Source organism: Sylvia atricapilla, chromosome 6 (assembly GCF_009819655.1).
Source record: "Sylvia atricapilla isolate bSylAtr1 chromosome 6, bSylAtr1.pri, whole genome shotgun sequence".
NCBI lineage: Eukaryota > Metazoa > Chordata > Aves > Passeriformes > Sylviidae > Sylvia > Sylvia atricapilla.
In genome coordinates, this window is record NC_089145.1 from 31,813,377 (window position 1) to 31,825,772 (window position 12,396).

The window sequence follows — 12,396 nt, forward strand, 5'->3', positions numbered from 1 at the left end:
TAAAAGCCTTTGCAGAGAAGCCAAAACTCACAGGGGCCAGAGCCTCTTCTTGAGTAAATTTGAATAGTTTTTAATGACTCAGGGAGATGTAAATGATCTATGAGAGCTGAGAACCTGGCCCTAATACATCTAGAAAGCCAGTATCTCTCACTCCTAGACATGTTCCTCCAGGTCAGAAGTAAGGCAAGCTGTCCAATAGAGAGACAGCACATGTCTAAACTGCTTTGATTGGTATTCTGAACTCTTCTGGTGAGGAGAGAAAGGAGCTTGGTTTGTCTCACCAACATAGCAGTGGCTTTTCTAGCTGAGCTGTAATGAGTCTAGAACCAACCACTGACTCAACTGTTGCTGAGTTTCTGATGGTGTACACTGGTGTACACCGCTGTCTTCCTGACTTGATGGATAAGATCAGCAGTGTCTCAGAAGTGACTGAAGACCTGGGGCCAAAGCACGATGTTACCTAGTGTGTGTTGTGTGGGCCATGTGTGGAAGTGTCATTGTTACATTCCTGCTGAGGTGTGTGAGCATTTTATGCTGTATGTGGGAAGAACACTCCTTGTTTTGTCATAGAAAAGAACTGATACTCAAAGACTTCAGTTTGCTGTGGATTTTAGGTATATCCAAAAGTGATGGATAAAAACCTTAATCATAAACCAGCAAGGAAAATGGGGGTTTGCCTGCTATTTCAAACCTAAGTAGGCAAACAATAATAGCTGGCATTAGGTGAGGGAAAGAGATGTGCAGGTTGGCTTCAAGATAGTATACTAACATACCAGGCCTGTTATTCCTGTTATTTGTTATTAAACTCTGCTGTTTATTCTATTGCAGATGATTATATGAAAAAACCCCTCTAATTTAAGTAGCATTGGGCTTCGTGTCAAGCCTTATAAAGTACTGCCAGAAAAAGCTGAGGTTATTCTGAATTGAGTTAAATTTCCTGAAAATATACTAGAAAGTCAAGTTTGAGACTGTGCTTCACATTGACGAAGTTCTGTTTAATTAAGAAATTTTAATCTTTCTGTTATTTGAGTTTTAGAGTTAATGTCTACATGATGGAGGTTGGAAAATATTGAAAATATTTATTGAAAAAGCAGTATTTTAGATTTATGTGTAGAGAACATCAACTTTTTAATATATAAATTTCCATCAGCTGAGTGAGAGAAAATTAATTAGGGAAAAGTGCTTATTTGGGGGCCAGGGTTTTTTTGAAAATGAAGTAATTTAAGGGTTTTTTACTTCCAAAATATTACTTGATCTAGGAATAATTTGAAAATCCTCAGAAATAGGACATTAGAAATCAAAAGAATACATGAGTTCAAGAGAAAAGCTTTAAGGATCTAAATAATTTAAAACTCTTGTGTTCTGCTCTGAAAAGTCTGGTGTCCTTGAAAAGCTTTCTCATTCAGCATATACTGCATGTAGAGTCAGGTTGTGGGCTTGTAATGATGTCCACACCTAGGAGCCATGGTCACCCACCAGCATTCCACTCAGCCATGTGCTGCAGACAGAGAACAAAAAATATGTTTTCTGGCCTCAAAACACCTACATACATAATACAGTCCATACGTGACTATTTTTCAAAAGCTATTTAGAAAAGCTTATTTTATTAGGATGAAGTTTGCTGAACAAATATAAACTTTCACGCCAAATGAAGAAATATCATTTGTCAAGCTAAACTTTTAAAACTCTTTTTCACAGTTTTTGGATGCAACTTATGTATTTGACGACTATAAAAGAATTTGCCAAGAAAATGAAAGTCATAAAATGCCTCTGCCCTCATGCATTTGCTTTTCTTTTTCTTTTGTCTTCTGAAGCTGTAGAAGGTGTTTGCTGACATGCTTTGCTTTCAGGGCACTTCTGGAGCAACGTGATACAAGAAGTGACTCAGCTAAGCAAACTGAGTTTGTCTGAACATCAGAAGCCCTTGCAGTATGAAGCTGCAACTGGGAATTATGAAAAGAGGCATCTAAGGAGCCTCTTTTGTGTTATTTACACACCTCTTAATGTGTTATTTACACGCATACTTCACTATATGACAGCTATGAAATATAATTTCCAGTTATGCTGCAAAACTGAAAAACTCCCTTCCCAAACCTTACTGCATCCCATGAACAGGTATCTCATGCACAGTTTTGGCAAAATAGTCCCTTTTACTTTTTTCTTGCTGTCGTGAAAGGCAGCTTGTTGTGCGAGCACCTGTGTTTCAGGGAGTTACCTGTAGGGGATTCTGTGCAAGAGCAGTGGAGCACACAGTGTCAGCCTGGCAGGTAAGGTAGGTACAGGGAAGTCAAGAGATCTATCTAGGCTTTTTTCCTGAATCTGCCACTTACATCCATAGTGAAACAAAAAAAGAGTAAGAGAGGCAGGAAAGATATTTTATTATGTAAGGAGATTTGCAAGGAGTTTATTTTGGTTTGTTTTGTTGTTGGTTGGTTTGGGCTTTTTATTCCGTTGCCCTCCTTTCAAAATTGAAATCTTATCTGTTCTTTTTACTTTTCCTGGCAATAGCCATGTAAAAACAGAATACCAGATTAAAAAAAAAAAAAAATGTAGCTTTGCAGGAATGAGAGAGCTGAAGCTTTTTTTTTTTTTTTTTTTTCTGAGACAACAACTTAGAATTTCTGCATTTTATACTTGAAACCCAGTGTCACAAAAAATAGCTGCTATAGTACAGGAAGGAAAGAACTCTGTTAAACAGTTGTACTTCTGCAGCATCAGTTGCTTCACTTCTTAGAGAGAATACTTATGGAGGTGGGAAGAAACAAAACTTTTCCTCACTGCCATTTTTATTTAGATGGTGTCTCTGTCAAGAAGAAGTATGAGGGACACAAGTTCACACCTTCCCCTCCCCTTTCATCCTTTACTTTGTTTCAATCACACCACTTTTCTCTTGACTCCATTTCCTCACCTATAAAACTGCAGTAGGGAAAGGGTTTTCAAAGGAATAATTTTAGTCAAAATCCTTAAGGCTGATTGGGAACCAAACTTCTTGTGAAAAAAAAAAAAAAACAGTTTATAAGAGGAGTTGACAGTTCAACTTAATCTGGAAAGATAAAACATACCTTTTTTTAACTTCCACATACTTTGTTGTCTGTGTGCTTGAATACATCCATTTTGAGATTTCTAAATGCTTTTAATAGGGAAGAAGGCCTTTTAACTTCTGTAATTCTCCCCAATAAAAAAGCCAAAAAGCATATTTCCAGTGAATAAGCCAAGTTTTCACTGTCACGGACAAAAAAAAAAAAAAAAAAAGCTTAAAGGCAGACAAAGAATTGTTTAACCAATTGTCTTTTCCAGTTGTCTTTTCCTAAAAGAACTGCTGGTTGACTTACATAATATTTTTACTATATACATAAATGCAAACTGATAGTCAAATGCAAACTGATAGTCAAGTGCTTTGGTAGGAAAAGTGGATTTGTGCACATCATTTTTTTGCTGAACTTCAATTCGGACCTGAATCCGGCAGGGGCTTGCCAGATGCTTGACTTTGTTTCCAGTGGAACTATTCAGAGTGTATTATGTGAAGCACACACAACAATCCAAGACGCTTGAGTCAAGTGAGCCTTGCTAAAAGACCCAGAAATAATTTATATATACCTCTTTCCCCTGTTAAAAGACTTTCTAGTTAGTGTCCATATTTAGATGCTAAACTTTATGGACTTCAGAATTAGAAATACAATAATAATAAAATACAAAAATAGTCTATTTCTTTCTTAATATGCATGGTTACCAAAAATTTACTCTTTCAAAAATTGCCAAAAAAAAAAATTTCTGGGAAACTACACATATGAGCCAAGGGCCAAATCTTTTTTCTTGATATTTCTAACAACTGCTCTGTTTTGCTTCTTCTGTTTCCTTGTCAGAAGGATCCTGTTTAGCTTGTTTGGCTAAGGGCGGTTGGGTATTTATTCATTCATCTCTCCTTTCTTGCATTATCTTGAATTCTAATTACAGTTTTTTATTACCTTACTCTCCAAGTATAGCTACCACAGACATCATTCTTCCATTTCTGTAGAGCTGTTGAGAACCATGAAAGAGCTGTCATCTTACATTCTGGGACTAACCACACTGCCCAGCATTTCTCCACTAGCTGCTTTCATTGGCAGTTTGATTGAATGGGTTCCCCCCCCCACACACACACAAATAACATATGATCCAAAGTGCCTGAAAAAGTGTTAAGTCACTTGATGCTACGAGAGATTCTGTAAATAGGATTGGGAGCAGTCCTCTAGGTGTTTGTAATTAATCAGGCTCCAAACACTTGGAGCTTTTGGATGCACTTGTAGAAAGTCTAAAACTGTAAACAGTTTTCTTTCCCCTCCCCAGGAAGTCTTAATGCACTAAAGACGTAAGTGAAGAAGTTAAATTGCCAGTGACCAAATCAATTACACTTCAGATCAGACTGTGGCAGGGTTTTTTGATTCTCAACCAGATGGAACTAGGCTTCTTGTGAAAGAGGTATTATTATTTCTTGTCATGGTTTCAAAATGAACATAGGAATTCATAGTAAATTTTTTTTTTTTTTTAATATACTAGAACACTTAGCAGAAAGACTCCTTGGGAGCTGATGTCACTGAAAGTTATCAGACACACAAAAAATTCATCTTAGCCATTTCTTATTCTTCTGATCTGATGAAAGAGAGAACATAAATGAACAGGATATTCTCCTGAGCTGAAAGGCAAAGTAGAAACCCTCTTTTTTAATATAGTAAATTCTTGGATTCAGAGTTAATGGGTTCTTTTGGCTATGCCTTTCTTATAAGCTGCAGTATTTACATTAAGAAAGCTACGATGTAAAAACATACAAGAGACAAAGTACAGTGTTTTTTATCTCGATGAATTTAGTAATTGAGATAAATCCAGATGAGGGCACAGGCTATCTGGAGGCATAAAGCATTTTTTTTATCCTGTAGACAGCTTCTTTAGAAAGCCTCTGTGCATTAGGAGGGGAGGTGCCTTCTGTAATCAGGTGTAACAAAACCACCTTCCCAGGTGAAAAAAAACCACCAAATGTGATTTGTTTGTTTCTGAATTAGAGGACTAGTTGGTAAAACTAGGTACTTTTATGGTTTAGTCTTTTCAATCAAATTATTTGTTTGATCTGGAGTCCAGACCCCTCTTGCTTTGAGTACACTGCCACCAGCTTATGTAAAACTTTGAAAACTCCTTCAGTACTTGGAGATGCGTTTTTTTATAGGGCAAACTCCACCTGAAACCACCTTGAAGAGAGTTATTCATGCTGGTGTGGATAAAATGATTGTGCCTTAACTTCAGTGCTGAAAATTCCTATAATATGACATGTCTTGCTATGAGGAGATGTCATGTTAGCAACACTAACAGGGTCCTGTAGGCTCACTGGAGCTCTTGGTCAGCAAATCCCATACATTACAATGCTTGCAAGATTAAATTTGTCACTGGAATGCTGGTAGTGAGTAAAGAAGTGGAGTTTTTAAATGCTTCCTTTTCAACAGATGCAAAATGATCCAAAGATATTTTTAAAGTTACTAGAACAAAGAATGCACAGTCCAGCAAATGAACTCTTGCTAGTTTCCAAGTCTTGCTAAATGTAACATTCTTCCAAGAATTTGGTTAGCAGATAAATACATCTAACTTTCCTGAAAAAAAACCCCAAAGCCAATACATAAAAAGTGAGTGCAAGGAGGCTGGTGGTGTTTCAGGAATCAGAAAAGAAAAGGTGATGGTGTCTCTCTGCTCACTGGAGGTGTTCAGACCAGCACCTCCAGAGGTGCAATCGCTTAGCCATGGGGCTGCAGCCTGTTTGTGTGAGACCTGCACCTCCCATGCTGCCCAGCAATTCTGAAAACAATTAAATCAAGACACGGAGCCAAAATTAGCCATCTGCTCAGGACGATGGGGGTGGGAGGTTGGCTTGGTTTTGCCATCTCTCAGACTGCTCTTGTATTTTTATCAGGTGTCTGCTTAGCCACCCAAACACTCCTTGAGGACTAGCTAGAGCCCAGTTAGCCTGTCATATGAACCACTAGGTGACAAATTTGTTTTTATTCTTGGTCGCCTCTCTGGTGTCGTTAGAGCTTTGATTATTCTGCCATAACTCTTATAGACATTTTTTTGTTTTTTTAATTAAACTGTCTGTGTCTGCTGTGGTATTCTGTGCAATGCCTGGTCCTGTAGACATGCGTGAGATGAGCTGTTGCCAGGCTTGCTCCCTCAGGGAATATAGGGGAAGAATTGCCAAGTTTGTGGATTCAGGCTGGATTTAGGACTGAGATAGATGTAGAGCTGTGCAGGTTCACCATGTCTCAAACAGTCCTAGGCATGTGTAGAAGTAGGAGTTCAGGCACCTGAGGTACATGATTTCAGAAAAACAGCTGTGTGTAGCCATTAGCTGCCTGAGCAATCAAGAAAGAGAGGCAAGGTTTGAGGAGCGTGTGCTTGGGCTTTGGTATTTGCACTGGACGCAAGTCCAACTGGGGGTACTTGGGCCTTTACTGGAGCCGGCACTTAACTTCTTTGCAACTGTTCACTCATCTTTTATTTGGAAATTATTCTGTTTTGTAAACCTCCAGATCAAGAACCTCCAGATGCACAACAAAATAGACAGAAAGTGTTTTTTACAAGCAGCTGATATTTTAGGATAGGTTTATGAGGGCCTTATAACTTATCAACTTTGTGGATAGTTCTGTTCTTTTAAAGTTTTATAGGTTGCTGCTGAGAATGTAAAAACACAGCAGAAAATAATCTATGGTTCGAAATTAGGAAATAGCCTCAACTACTAATTGATTTTTTTTGACTGAAAGAAATGTATATCATTGTGGCACATATTGCTTGCCTGCTGGATAACTTCTCACTCAAGAGGGTCCCTGAAAAGAAGTCTTCCAAGGCACCATAACTTCAAAGCAGTAACCACCAGAAAGGCTGCAGCAAAGCTGGAGACACTGTGGGATTAGCAGGATGAAGCTTCTGATGCTACAAAGAATCAGAAACAGGACATGCTTTACTGCTTTTTATACTGTGCACACATAAGTTAAACACACATGCACCGAGTCCTGTGTCAGCTCAGTCGTAGGGTTTGGGAATTCAACCAGTATCCAGGGTCTGTGCATGAACTATGACAGCCATGCATATCTGTTATAATAGTGACTTTTAAAGAATTTACTTAGTTTTTTTTTTGTAATTTGATCAGTGGTTTATGCAGCATTAAAATAGGTTTCTTCAATTGCTGTAACCCAGCTTTCAAGCCCATAAATCTTACAGCCATTGGAATTCCACTTGTTGGAATCAAAGTTTTGCAATTCTCTTAGTCACTGCAGCGTTATTTAGGAAAGGGAAAAAAAAAAAAAACCAGTGGTGAATTATGAGTGCTTCTCTGGACGGCCTAACCTGCTCTTTAATGAGTCTGTTTTGTCCATTTAGAAATATAAAATGTCACAGTGTTTTATATTTCCAGTGTAGAAAGGTGTTCTCTACTGAGTTGAGGAATCAGAACCACATTTCCCCATACAGGCTATCCCAATTGAATTTCAGCCACTTTTAGAGAACTTTAGGGCATTAGAATATAGATATTGCACTGAAAGAACTGGTAGGTTTGTTGGGTTTTTTTGGTGGGTTTTGGGTTTGGTTTTTTTTGTTGTTGTTGTTGTTGGTTTTTGCAGGGGGGGTTTGGTTGTGGGGTTTTTTGGGGGAGGGTCGTATTTTGTTTTGTTTTGGTGTGGGTTTTTTGGTCTTTTGGGGTTTTTTTTTTGGTGTGTGTTTGTTTGTTTGTGTTTGTTTTGTTTTCTTTGGAGTTTTTGTGGGGTTTTTTTGGTGTAATGGAGATCTTTAGTGGTTCCCAGGAAAGTAACATTGTCATATGGTGGTTAGGTTCAGAACACAGATCTGGAGTAAAAGGAGTCAGTGTTTGCACATTTAATGGTCTCTAGCTGAATGACACTGGTTAGGGAAGGAGGGAAAGTTTGAGACTGCTAACGAGTAGCACATTGGGCTTTTTTGTGCTTCCTCCTTTGCCTCACTCAGTTTACCTTAAAATGCAGCCATTGACTCCCACCACTGCTTTTCTTGGAGAACAGAGTAGGATGAAGAAACACAGTGATTAAGTATAAAAGACAACCATGCATTGCATTAGGAGCTGCATTCCGTGTGTTTTGGTAACAGGAACTACAGAAGAAAATTAAAAAGAAGTGGTTCAGGTCTACCTAATCTTGAAAGTCTGAAACCATTCTCAATTCCTACCATCTCTATCTCTGCCCTACATATAAATACAGACCTCATTAATAAAATGGGATTTTTTAAAAGCTCTTTTAGTTCCAGTTGATAATGCCATGACACTCGTATTTAATGTTTGTTATGCTCCCATATGTTGGACACATGGTTAGCAGCTCTCCTAACCATCAGGATTCATGTAATCACAGCAAAGCAGTCATCATAAATAAAGCAAACATGACAACTGAAACTACATTATTTCCTTCTCATGGTAAACTAGGATGATTAACTGGAGCTCAATGCCATTCTTCATCTAGCAGCAAAAGGCTTCAGCATGGTAGACTAGACCGTGAAGGTACCCCGAAAATGGTTCATTTGACCTTTTGATTCTCTTGTATTTGAAAATCTTAGCTTATTCCTAATCCTATGGTAGGCAGCCACATTCATGAGTGATAGGTACCTTCATGATGGCAATTCCACATCCTTTGCTTACAACTGTTTTTAGTTTTTATTTAATTTGCATGTAAGCAGGTCACTGTCAGCCCTTCAAGGGAACTTGTTCTTTGCTCATGGTTGGAACATGCCATTGACCTTAGGCATGACAAACTGGCAGACCTTTTAAGGGACACAGTAACTCTTTATTTAAAAAGTACATTTCTTCTTTGAGATAATTCCTGAATATGATTCTTTTTAAAATAGTATTGAAGGTAATTGCATCAAACAAATCTGAATTTTTAAGTGTATGCGTATGTATCCATGTGGCAGTGGAGTAAGTGTGTTCTGTTGGTTTTTTTTTTTTGTTTCTGTCTTTTCTTTAGTGTATATCACATTGCTATCCTATTTGTATCAAGCACAGCAGAAATATAATTCAATCTAATTGTCAGTTCTATTAGCCTGAAATGTTGGATTCAGGTGTCTCAAAATTGGGAGATAATGTCCTCTCCCTGACAGCCTTGATAGCTTCTGGCTTGGATGGAGAGGTACCTTAAATCCTACAGATAGTGACACTTGGCTAAGAAATTAGTGAACATACTTACCTCCTTTGTGGACCATGCGGAACTGTCCCTTCTGTGGACATCTTAAATTTTCATGGGATTGTGGTAGCATCCTCTGAATCTCCCTTACCTTGCCTTTCTCCTTCCATAAATCTGTGACTTAAAAAAACTGAAAAGTTGCCTTTAATGTCTTTGTCCTACAGATCCAGGCATTGTCTATTTGCATCAAAAAAGAAGTAATTGCATAAAAATTGTATCACATTACAAGTGATAGAGCATTACAGATGAGGTGAGAACTTGGTTTAGTGAGCTTACCAGCAAACAGGCCAGAAGATTCCAAATTTGTTTTGGGTTGATGGTGTTATGGGCTTTTTCCAAAAAATTCAAATGTTAAATTTTTTTTTTTTTTTTCATGCACACCATGAAAATGAAAACAAAGCCTTTTCAACACTTCCTCAGAGCTACTGTTTAGAGGCCTGATTTGAAGGTAAGTCTCCTCTTCATGGAAAAGCTACTTGTCGTCTTTCCCAGCTACTGACATTTGGAAACAAAGGGGCTTGAGTATTACTTTCAAAAACGTAACTGCCTTGGTAGTCATCTTTCTGCCTGTGCCCTTCCTCAGTTTAACAGGTAAGACAGGCTTCATCCCATTTTGATAACATAAACTTCAGGTCAGCGTTACTTGCAATCCTGTAAGTGACTCTCAGGACTCTGACATCAGAGAACTAGTACCCAGCTTCTTTGGACGGCTCTTGAGTTGCTGCATCATGGTTTTATTGTGTTTGGTGAATGCCAATGTGCCAGTAATTAGAAGCATATCACTATTTCCCCTCCTCAGCAATTCACTAAGCATTTTTATATGACTTTCTTCTGTGAGTTAACATCTTTACATTTTTTACTAATGAGTTTATCATCAGACTGTATGTTTTAAAAAGTGTATTTATGTGTGTATGCACATGCACCCCCAGAGTAAGTTTTGTGTCACGAATCAAATACTCTCATCAGTTACACAGTGCTTTTTTTAAACTAGAGTCATAAATATTTCTTTACCAGACAAAACCAATGTTTCAGGGCAACACAGTTTATTTTGTATAGCTTCCTTCAAGCACATTGTGTCTCTAATGCGTTAGAGGTAATTAACACACTTGCAAATTTTAAAATACTCTGAAAGATTTTAATTTGATGAAAATTCTAAACAACAATATCAGTATACATGCTCCTTTATTCACATGCATCATAAAGGTAAAAGGGCAATTACACCTGTGGAGCTATTTACATTCTTGTAAATATTGGTTTGGTGAACTCTGAGTGAGGAGGGATAGTTGGTATCTTTGTTCATTGATTCTGAAAGACCAGCACTGTGATTATTCTGTTTAAAAAACTACATCTACATGTTTGGACTGTTGGAACAGTAGGAGGGACAAGGATTTTTGCTTGTCTTTTTCTCTTTTTTTTTTTTTTTCTTTTTTTTTTAATCAGTATGGAACTAGCCAATCCCAGTACTGAAAGACAGCTCTACCATAAAACTGAAATTAGAATAATTAATCTCATTATCGTGGTGCAATAGCTATATTTTATTAAAATTTCACAACAGTACTGCTGAGTCTTCCTGGTGAAACATTCAAGCTGCCTGATGAACTCAGCAGACAGCTGGTCACTACCACGCACTTGACTTGTTCCAGCAGACAGTTCCTGTAAAGACACATCATTTCGTCCAGTGTAAAGATTTTTTTTTTCTTTGCTTGCATTTAAGGACAAAATCAGGTCTGAATTGTGACATTTTTCCTTTGCGTGCACTGTGCAGATCTGTCAAACACAGGAGGGCAGCTTCTCTGGCCACACGCAGTCCACAGGCAGTCTGCCGGGTATCCCTGTTCCGGCCAGTTTGCAGGGCCAGATTTCACATCCCCACACAGGGTTGGAGTGACCTGGTGTGCTTCACATGTGGGATTACTGATACTGTTAAGCAAGCAATGCTTCTTTGCCCTTCCCTTTTCAAGACCTCTGTTTACTGTACACACCTCCTTTTATTATGCACTTGTCCTTAATAAGAGCTTAAAAAATGAAATAAATTGCCATAATGATTGTTTCATTTTTGTGATTCAGAGTGATTTTACTGGAGTTATAAGGACAAAATTAACTCAGATTACTTTAGAAGTATTGATGGAACAGTCAAGGATCTGAAGAAACACCAATTTCTTAGGAATGGAAGTCTAGCCTCCAACTACCTGGAAGCCTTGTAGCTACACCAGTAGCTGGCAGCAGGGCTGGATGGACACACTCTGGGCCACTGGGCATCAGTAGGTTTTAATGTCAGATTTATATGTATAGACTCTTTGTTAGTTTTGGAGCAATTTGGAGCTGCAATTGCAGCTTTGCAGCTTTCAACACCTGTGTGAAGAATAAGCAGGCGTGCAGATAAAAAGAGTAAGCTTAAGACACAAAGAATGCAAGTTCTGTCACATGGAACAGCTAGATTGTTCCCCCATCCTGTTCCAGCCACTGGAAGCCAAGGAAGCTTTGTGATTCATAGAAATTCCTCATTTTTGTGTCATGTGTGAGTATAATCCCACTTCATGACATATTATTCAGTTTTCAACATTTTTTTAAAAGGAAATATGATGAAGGACATGATAGTCTGTTCCAAAATGTCAGAATGTTGCAATCTACCCATAAATGGCATGAGAGGGCCAATTCTCTACATACAATGTATTACAAATTACTAAGCAGTGGGACAAAAAAGCAAATGTCATTGACAGTCATATTTGTGCCATCCTGTTAACTTTATGTAGCTAGCAACTTAATTTCTTACCTAATTTTTTTTTTCTTTAAGAGGTCATTGTTATTTTACTGCGTCTTTCTATAGGATGGGAAGGGCAGCTACTTTTTTTCCCCACAGTTAATAATATTAGCTGTAAGCTAATGCTGTTTTCCATAATTCCAGCGCTCCATTCACATGGCTTGAAATATTCAGGTGTATTCTCATCTTTCAGAAAGGGAGAACCCTGAAATAGAAAGTTCTTCAATCTCCTAGGGGCAAGAAGACAATTTAAGCTTCCCAGAACAACTTCAAGAGCAATGATAGCTACCAGTGTTTAATTAGAGTAGCGTATTTTTTCAGAAGATCAACTGTAATGACCTTCATATCCCGGATTTATATTCAGAGGTTGTTGACACAACCTTATTAACACAGACAAATGTCTCCATCTTTACTTATAAT